Here is a 10,509-nt window from a genome sequence, read left to right as displayed (position 1 = left end):
CAAAGCCCAAAGTCAGCAGAAGAAAGGAAATAAGAAAGATCAGAGAGGAAATAAATAACATAGAGATGAAAATACAGTAGAATAAATGAATGAAAACAAGAGCTGGTTTTTTTGAAAAGGTAAGTAAAACTGATAAACCTTTAGACAGATTCACCAAGAAGAAAAGAGACAGGATCTAAATAAACAAAATAAGAAATGAAAGAGAAGAAATAACAACCAATGCCACAGAGATACAAAAAATCATAAGAGAATGCCATGAACAGTTATATGCCAACAAACTGGGCAACCTAGAAGAAATGCACAAATTTCTAGAAACATAAACCTGCCAAGACTGAATCAAGGAGAAACAGACAATTTGCACAGACCAATCACTAGTAACAAAATTGAATTTGTGATTTAAAAAAAAAAATTCCCAGCAAAGTTCAAACTCAGATGACAGGAGAATGCTGCCGAACATATAAACAACAGCTAATACCTATCTTTTATCAAACTATTCCAAAAATTGAAGAGGATGGAACACTCCTGAATTCATCCTACAAGGCCACCATTACCCTGATACCAAAACCAAAGACAACAATAAGAAAAATTACAGGTCAGTATCTTTGATGAATACAGATGCAAAATTCCTCAACAAAACATTAGCAAACCCAATCTAACAATATATAAAAAGGATCATACACCATGATCAAGTTGGATTTATTCCAGGTACTCAAAGATGGTTCAATATTTGCAAATCAATCAATGTGATCCACCACATTAACAAAAGAAAGGATAAAAATCACATGATCATTTCAATAGACTCAGAAAAAGCATTTGACAAAATTCAACATCCATTCATGATTAAAACTCTCAACAAAGCAGGAACAGAGGTAACATAACTCAACATAATAAAGACCATTTATGACAAACCCACAACTAACATCATACTCAACAGTGAAAAGCTGAAAGCCTTTTCTTTAAATTCAAGAACAAGAAAAAGGATGCCACTCTTGCCACTTCTACTCAACACAGTATTGGAAGTCTTACCAATAGCAATCAGACAAGAGAAAGAAATAAAAGGCATCCAAATTGGAAGGGAAGTGGTAAAACTGTCACTATTTGCAGATGACATGGTACCTTATATAGAAAACCCTAAAGTACCTGTGCAAAAACTATTAGAACTAATAAATGAATTCCAGAGAGTTGCAGGATAAAAGATTAATACACAGAAATGTGTTGCTTTTCTACATGCTAATAATAAACTATCAGAAAGAGAATGTAAAAAAAAAAAACTTCATCCAAAAGAATAAAATAACTAGGAATAAACTTAACCAAGGAGGTGAAAGACCTGTAGTCTAAAAACTATAAAACATTGATGAAGGAAACTGAAGATGATACAAATAAATGGAAAGATAACCCCATACTCTTGGATTGGAAGAATTAATATTGTTAAAATGGCCATACTACCCAAAGCACTCTACAGATTTAATGCAGTCCCTATCAAAATACCCAAGACATTTTTCACAGAACTAGAACAAATAATCCTAAAACTCATATGGAGCCACAAAGATACCAAATTGTCAAAGCAATCTTGAGAAAACAAAACAAAGCTGGAGGTATCATCTTCCCAGAATTCAGAGTATACTACAAAGCTACAGTAATCAAAACAGTAAGGTACTGGCACAAAAACAAACACATAGATCAACAGAACAGACAGCCCAGAAATAAATCCACACACTGATGTTCAATTAATCATCAACAAAAAAGGCAAGAATATACAATGGAGAAAAGACAGTCTCTTTGATAAGTGGTGCTGGGAAAACTGGCCAGCTACATGTAAAGGATTGAGACTAAAACATTCTCTAACACCATATACAAAAATATACTCAAAGTGGATTAAAGACACAAATGTAAGTTCTAAAACCATAAAACCCCTAGAAGAGAACTTAAGCAGAACTCTTTGACATAAATAATAGCATTATTTTTTTGGTCCATCTCCTAAGGCAAAAGAAATAAAAGCAAAAATAAAAAATGGGACCTAATTAAACTTAAAAACTTTTGCACAGCAAAGGAAACCAATGACAAGACAAAAAGACAACCTACAAATTGGGAGAAAATATTTGCAAACAATATGACTGCCAAGGGTTAATATCCAGAATATATAAACAGCTTATACAACTTAACATCAAAAAAACAAACAACCCAATCAAAAACTGAGCAAAATACCTAAATAGACATTTTTCCAGAGAAGACATGCAGATGGCTAACAGGCACATGAAAATATGCTCGATATCACTAATTATTAGAGAAATGCAAATCAAAACTACAATGAGCTATCACCTCACACCTATTAGAATGGCTACCATCAAAAAGTCTACAATAATAAATGTTGGTGAGGATGTGGAGAAAGGGGTACACTTGCACACTGTTGGTGGGAATGTAAATTGTTGCAGCCACTATGGAAAACATTACAGAGGTTCCTCAAAAACTGAAAACAGAACTACCATATGATCCAGCAATTCCACTCTTGGTTATGTATCTGAAAAAAAACTGAAAACACTAATTTGAAAAAATACATTCACCCCAATATTCTTAGCAGCACTATTTACAATAGCCAAGATATGGAAGCAACCTACTGTACATCAACAGATGAATGGATAAAGAAGATGTGGTATGTATGTGTACACACACACACACCCACGCACACACAATGGAATATTACTCTGCCATAAAAAAGAATGAAATTTTGTCATTTTCAGCAATGTGGATGGATCTAGAAAACATTATGCTTAGTGAAATAAGTCAGACAGAGAAAGACACATACTGTATGACATCACTTTCATGTGGAATCTAAAAAATAAAATAAATGAAAGTATACAGCAACACAGAAACAGACTTGCATATCTTTTCTCACATGTCACTTTCACCATGAGGCCTTCTATGGCCGTCCCATTTATATCCAAACCTCCATAATGCATACATCCTTTTCAATATTCATTTTTCCTTAGCAGTTGATACTAATATTCTATGTATTTAAAATATTTATTATCTGGCTCTCCACTGTAATATTAATTCTAGAAGGACAGATGCAAAGAATAAGAGTATTTTGGGGAAAACAAAGTACTTGCAAGCAGAGGAATAGCAAAGCAAACATTTTTCCCAAGCTCTGTTATCCCAGAAGAAATGTGCCTAGGCTGGGTGTGGCTAGACTGCATGCCCTATAGCAGATGTACAGAAGAGTAGAACACTTACCCCTGTAGTACTCTACACATTTATAGTGACAGGGAGAGAAAACAGCTTTGTATGCAGCAGTGGAAACTTCTGGTCGAGAAAGTAGACTTCTGGGGCTTCCCTGGTGGCACAGTGGTTGAGAGTCCGCCTGCCGATGCAGGGGACACGGGTTTGTGCCCCGGTCGGGGAAGATCCCACACGCCGCGTAGTGGCTGGGCCCGTAAGCCATGGCCACTGAGCCTGCGCATCCGGAGCCTGTGCTCCGCAACGGGAGAGGCCACAACAGTAAGAGGCCCGCATACCGCAAAAAAAAAAAAAAAAAGTAAGTAGACTTCTAACTTTCTCTTAAAACCTACATGGAGTTATTGAAGATTTTAAGGGAAAAGGCATGCTCAGACTTGCCTTTTAGATAGTATGCTTTATTACAGCGTGGAGAAGTTGGTCAGAGTAGCTAATGTTAGCAGTTCTTCTTGCCACTCTCTCAACCTTTTGAGAAATTGGCGAAGACCCTGGCTAGGTTAAGGAATTTGGCTGGTCAAGATGTCAGTAAACCTTACTCAGTTCAGGAAGACACTTGGCTCCATTAGCTGTAAGGAATATGCTTGAGTATTGCCCAATGCAGTCATTATGTGCAAGGCAGAAAGAACAGGAATTACAATATAATTTCTTTTACTTTATTCCAATTTTTAAAATTATAGTAGACAAATCAGGAAAAACTCGTTTTCACATTGTAAATCTAAGGAGACTAATCAAAAATGTTTGCCAGCTGTTATTGCTTTTTACAAGATTGTAATAAAATATAATTCCTCTCTACAAGGGCTCTAAAAGTATCAAAACACAGTAAAACCTTTTATGGAGTAAAATTTTAAAAGAATCTTGGCTTTCTTGAATCTTCTCATTTCTAGATCAGCACTATTCATTAGAGCTATAATGTGAGACACAAGTACACATGTAATTTAAATTTTTGTGCATAAAAAATTAAAAAGCAGATGAAATTAGGTTAATAATACATTTATGTACCCTAATATATCTAAAATGATACCATTTCAACATGTAATCAGTATAAATAATTATTAAATATGGTATCTTGCACTTTTTTTCATGATAGACTTCAAAATCTGGTGTGTACTTTACACTTATATCACATCTCAGAGCAGCCACACTTCAAGTACTCAACAGCCTCATTTGGCTGGTGGTTGCCATATTGGACAATGCAGTTCTATATCATTTTTGAGAGAAAACACTGGTAAAATGAGGACAGAGAAGAAATGTTTACTGATTACCTTACTGTCAAGCAGACTGTACCAGTTAATTTTACATTGATTTAAAATGTAATCCCCACAAAACATGTGAGGTAGCTCTTAATATCCTCATATTTCAGATGAAAAAGACTGCCACTCAAGGTTTAACAAACTTCTCAAAAAGTCATCTAGCTAATAAGTCAATCTGGCCCCAAGATACCCTCTTTCCACACTTTTTTGCTTGCTCAAAGCAGGCATCTTTACTGAATTTTCATTATTAATAAATGCTTAAGCTATAGTAAATATTACCAAATGCCTGAATTGTTAACCATTAAGGTAGGGAAAGAGGAAACTGTATTCATTTTCCTTATTATTTCAAAGGACATGCATACAATACCATTACATCACTAAAAACTGTAATTTGGGATCCACTAATTTGCATATTTCAAGACATGTTTTTCACATAAGTAATAAATTTGGAATCACTAAAATGATATCTAAACCTGGTGCTTGTCAGCTTCTGTCATTTATCAAGTCTTTTTTTTTTTTCCACAAACTTTGAATTTCTTGGTCTTGGTTATGAAGGACATGTGAATATGACAGTGTCAAGGTCTGACATGACTGAAGAAAATGTTTGTTCTGATTTGCTGTGCATGAAAAATATTAATCCCACAACATGTAGGCCTACATTTACAAGCCATTGCAAATTGATGCTCTGCATATTTTGGTCACAGCTAATTCTGACAGATGAATGTGAAATTGGCCATGCAGCATTAGCAGGATGAAAAAAAGTAATTGTACTTATTTTGCTGTTTGAATTTGATACCTACTACTAGTTGAGAATTGTTTTATTTTGATAACCTGCTAATGATTAAAATTTTTTAAGAGTTTATAAAATGTTTTACACTCTGTGTGATTGAAAGACAAGAAAATAATTTCTTTCAAAAGTATAAAATTCCAAATACTAGTGTTGTAAAAGAATAGATTATAAAAATGAAGCTATTTTTGAAGTAGAGATTGATTTAGTCCTACAGAAAAAATGGCACATGCATCATAATAGATAGGTAAAGATAATTTCATAAAAATAGTCTATCTAACATGGAAAATTTTTTATAGTTTTATCTAGCTATATGATTTCAGCAAAACTGAAATACAGTATATATATGTGTGTGTGTGTGTATGTGTGTGTGTGTATATATATTTGATAGGAAGTTAAAATAAATAAAAACCAATATGAAAAATCTTATTTTTTGTTAACTCAGTAAATTACTAACTAATGAATAATTCATATACTCTTACTGATAAACTGGAAGTTCACTTTTTCTTGAAAACACTACTGATTTTTTTTACTTTGGTTTCTTTTTAAAATTTTGATTATTTAAATTTTTTGATGTACTGAGATGATGTTATCTGTAAACAGCATGGCTCACTGATAAGAATCCAGGATTCAATCTGAAGACCTGGACTTGAGATGGTTTTTGGTTGCATACCAGTTTTGTCATGAAAATAAGACAATACAGAATTTGACATAACTATAAATGTTTGAGTTGTATAAAATCTGTGATTTTTATAAATCAAATATTAGCTGAATCTCAGGAAAGAAAAGAACAAGAAATGAAAACATTAACTTCAGTATAACCATACTTTGTTAAACTTAAGCTAGTTAATATAAAGCAATTAAATAAGAACAATGATAGTGTTTCTAGAAATTTTTAAATTACAGTTATGGATGATTCATAGTAGCTTCCATCTCAATGTTCAATTAATTTCTAAATTTTATTTTGGTTAACAATTATAAGAAAATCCTGATTCACATAGAAAATTAGTTTCTAAATGTAACAGCTTTGAATGGCCTGCCTTGCAATCTCATGACACACTTGATCATGAGTAATCCGTAAATATGAAAGAGGATTCATAGGAAATTACTTCAAAGTTGAATTATTACAAGGTATAATATAATAGTACTTAAGAGCATGAGTTGAATTATTACAAGGTATAATATAATAATACTTAAGAGCATAATGTTTGAAGTCTGAAAGGCCAGGGACTAGAGTTCTGCCTCCCTTATTTAATTACTGTTTTCACCTTGACCTCTTTAAACCTTTTTCTTGAGATGTAAATTAGAAATAGTAATCATGTCTACCTGATAGGATGTTAAGTAAGATGATATTTACAAATCAATTAGCTTAAAGCATGGCATATAATTAAAGCTGTGTTAATTTTTAAAGAGTGTAGATAAATGGGCTGAAACAAATTTAAGTCTTTATAATGAAATACTCAGTTGTCATTTTTAAAGTTCAGATAACGTGCTAATTTTTGTTAAATTTTCCCTCAAAATTTCAAAACAAATTTCTTCTCTCTGTGTCAAGTGACTTACAAAGTAATAATTGCTCTATATTCACATACAGCACAAAAACAAGCAAATGGGGAGCTCTAAAACATTTTTTCTCTTGTCCAGTTGAATTGTAAAGATTTCGTGTTATGTCAGCCTGTAAGCTAATTAGTCAGGTAACTTGTATGCACATTCTTGTATTCTCTCAGCTTTATTTTCAGACAATGTACTAATTGTATTTTCCTAGCTCCCTACTAATCTAATTGCTGCAATATAATAGAATGTCATTTAATAAGTGCATTTTCAGCATAAGATTCAAATTGTGTTTGCATACATTTTTGATAGCATTAAGCTGTTTCATTTATTCTGAAAGAATTTGAAAGCCTTATTTTTATGTTCACTTTGTTTTGTTTCAAATGATGTTGTAACTTGGCAGAGACTGTGGAACTCTTTTCAGAATTCACTGCATAAACACACTGAGGATTTGAGTAATTTTAATTGCCACAAAAATGATCCCAAACAAAAATAACTTCTCTTTAACTTTCTTGTCATATTTTCTATGACAAGAAGTTTCTATGTCTTTAAATTTGTAGTGATTTTATAGAAGAATTTCTGGCATGATGTTTTCCTTTTCTGTTTTTGTTAAGGTGGATGACATCAGTTGAATAATCTTAATATAAGATTCATCTTATATTTCATCTTAAACCAGATCAATCTCATCACCAGATTCTTTCCAAATTTTTCATTTTTTACCAATAATTTTAGTTTCAAGAGTAACTTTAATACATTTGAAAAAATAATAGTTATAAATGTAAAAGTTATACAAGAATGCAAAGCTTATAATAACACTATTATGAACAGTTACAGAAGAAACAAAAATTTAAAATAAGTGCTAAAACTATTTGAATACTATTTGTATTAGGGTTCTCCAGAAAACTGGAATCAGTAGGATAATTTATAGGTACAGATAGAGATAGATTATAAGGAACTAGTTCCTGTGATTATGGAGACTGACAAGTCCAAATATCTGTAGGGTGAGTTGGCAAGCTTGAGACCAAGGAGAGCTAATAGTGTAGGTTCCATTCTGAAGACAGGCTGGCTAAACACCCTGGAAGAGCTGATGTTTCAGTTTGAGTCAGGCTTTCAACTGATTGAATGAGACCCACTCACATTATAGAGGGTATTCTGCTTTACTCAGTCTGCCCATTTAAGTGTAATCTCATCCAAAAACACCCTCACAGAAACACCCAGGAGAATGCCTGACTAAATATCTGTGCACCCTGTGGCCCAGTCAAGTTAATCATAAAATTAATCATCACACCATGTTATACACATAATTTGTTATAACATTATTTGCCACTGCAAAAAAAATACCACCCTGTGATTCGAGTCTGCACCAGCAGGTATGCCTGAGCCTTGCCTGGCATTTAACTGAGTGCAAAAACATGCAAACATGCTATAACAGTATTCTCCCTTTCACAGCTTACAATTCTTGGCATGCAGGGGTCTGAATCTTTTTGGTACCGTTGTAGCATTAAATTATATTGCAATGATTCAATGAAAAGTTTTAAATATATGCATAGAGATAACATAACAAGCTTTTTCTAATATGTAAAAAATGAGTTAACCTGGCAAAACAAGTTAACTGATGGTCTCTGATGTTTTAAATTCAACATATAATACCCTTGATATTTTGTGCTGCTTTATTTTGTAAAGTTATATTCTATTTAATTTTCACTAACTTATGCAGAATTTGAGCCTTCTTTGTACTAGTCCCTAGCAGCCACTTTTTGCTCATATATATGGGTCACAGATCGTTGCTTGAGAAAGTAGCACTTTGAACATCAACCCTCTAAAATTCATTGTAAAATATCCATGAAACCTTCTGGAAATAAGAATTTTTCATATAATAATAAGTAACAAACATATTCTAGATTCTGGTAGGAATTTAAACAATCCTCCATTGATAGTTTGTGATTAAAAATCAGTGCCTGTCTGGAATCATATCCTTTCTACTTATTTTCTGTTTTCCCTCCAGTAGTTGGGTTTCTGAGTATATCTGATAAAATCATTGTGCCAATTCAACAGTCATACAGGAGCCCTCTCTGCCCATTAACTTTTTGGCTTCAGACCCTATATTGGTAAAGCAAACTACCTCAGGGCATATGTACATTCTGCAGTTTTAGTGTCCTTCAAAAGCACATCAAACAGAAGCATTTTTTTGGTCTCAGGCTCTTCCAGAAAATTTAGAACACAAATCATATCTCTTGTCTGCCCACCATATTTTTGGCCTTTGATTCCTTCCTGCAACCTGAGTAAACCAAGAAGGTCTCATCGTATTTTACTTAGAAAGAAATCAGTTTGACATCTAAACCCAGACAAGGGTTCTTAATCCCTGGGTACCCTTCATATGTATGCAAAATTTTATACGTATGTGCATGTATACATATTTTCCTGGGTAGAGAGTCTGTAGCATTCATTGAGTCTTAACTATGTTCTTCATTCCAAATAGGTAAAGCCATTGAACCATTAGGAAGAACCTAAATTTCACCAATTTCCTTCTGTATTAGTGTTCTCCAGACTTCCTCAGAGAAACAGAACACACACATACAGAGAATGAGTGAGAGATTTTAAGCAATTGGCTCATGTGATTATGGGGGCTAGCAAGTCTGAGATTCACAGGTTAGGCAGTCAGGCTGGAAATTCTGGCAATAAAAGACCTTGCAATCTTGAGTTCAAAGGTAATCTAGAAGCAAAATTTCTTTTTCTTCAGGGGATCTCAGTCTTTTCTCTTAAGGCCTTCAACTGACTGGATAAGGTCCAGTCACATAATGAAGAGTGATCTGCTTTACTCAAAGTCTACTGATATATATATTAATCACATCTTTAAAAATGCCCTCACAGCAACATCTAGACAGATATTTGATCAAAAATTGGGTACCATGACCCAGCTAAGTTGACATATAAAATTAACATTCTATGCCCAAGGGCACCTTCCCGGGTACTCTCTTTCGATAGTAGTACCCTGACTCACAATAAACATTCAATAAATATTAGCTTTATATTTGTACATTTTAGCCTACTCTTTGGCTTCAGATCTGAGAGGGAACTCTTACCATAGCTAAGCTAAAAGTAGAATGCATTACAATCTCTTTAGCCTTACTGTCCTCCAAAATCTTGCCTGAATCTCTTCATCTCTGTGCAAGAAGGAATATCATGTATGCTGTAAAACTAGTTTCCCAAGATCCACAGGTAATTTCAGTAAGACCAACTAGTCTAGTTAAAAGATAACTTGACAGGAAAAAGAATGTCTATAATGGAAATGCAACAGTATAAGGAGAAAACAAATGATAGTATTTAGAAGTAAATCTTTGACTCTGGCTTCCAAATTACTAATGGATTTTCTTCCTGAAATAGGAAAATGTCATAGACTCTTGAAGACCCAGTGTTCCAAAAATTTATACTGCTCAAATTTAAACTGAGAATCACTGCTGTTTATCAATTTCATCTTTGATTTATTGTTCATTCCCTATGAAAACAATTCTTAGGATCAGGAGGGAAGTTAGAGAGGAGACAGATTGTAGTCAAAGGCATTTTTCCTTAAGATGAAAATATACTGTCTTTGGAGGATCTGCCCCCCACTATGGAAAACACCTGCTATAATAACTGTTATAGATAGGGGTACATCATTTTCCTCAGAGATGATATGCAGACAAAAGTCTGAGA

Source organism: Aethalodelphis obliquidens, unplaced genomic scaffold, assembly GCF_003676395.1.
Source record: "Aethalodelphis obliquidens isolate GAN/ISIS:26980383/991018 unplaced genomic scaffold, ASM367639v1 scaffold10, whole genome shotgun sequence".
NCBI lineage: Eukaryota > Metazoa > Chordata > Mammalia > Artiodactyla > Delphinidae > Aethalodelphis > Aethalodelphis obliquidens.
This window is presented reverse-complemented; position numbering follows the sequence as displayed.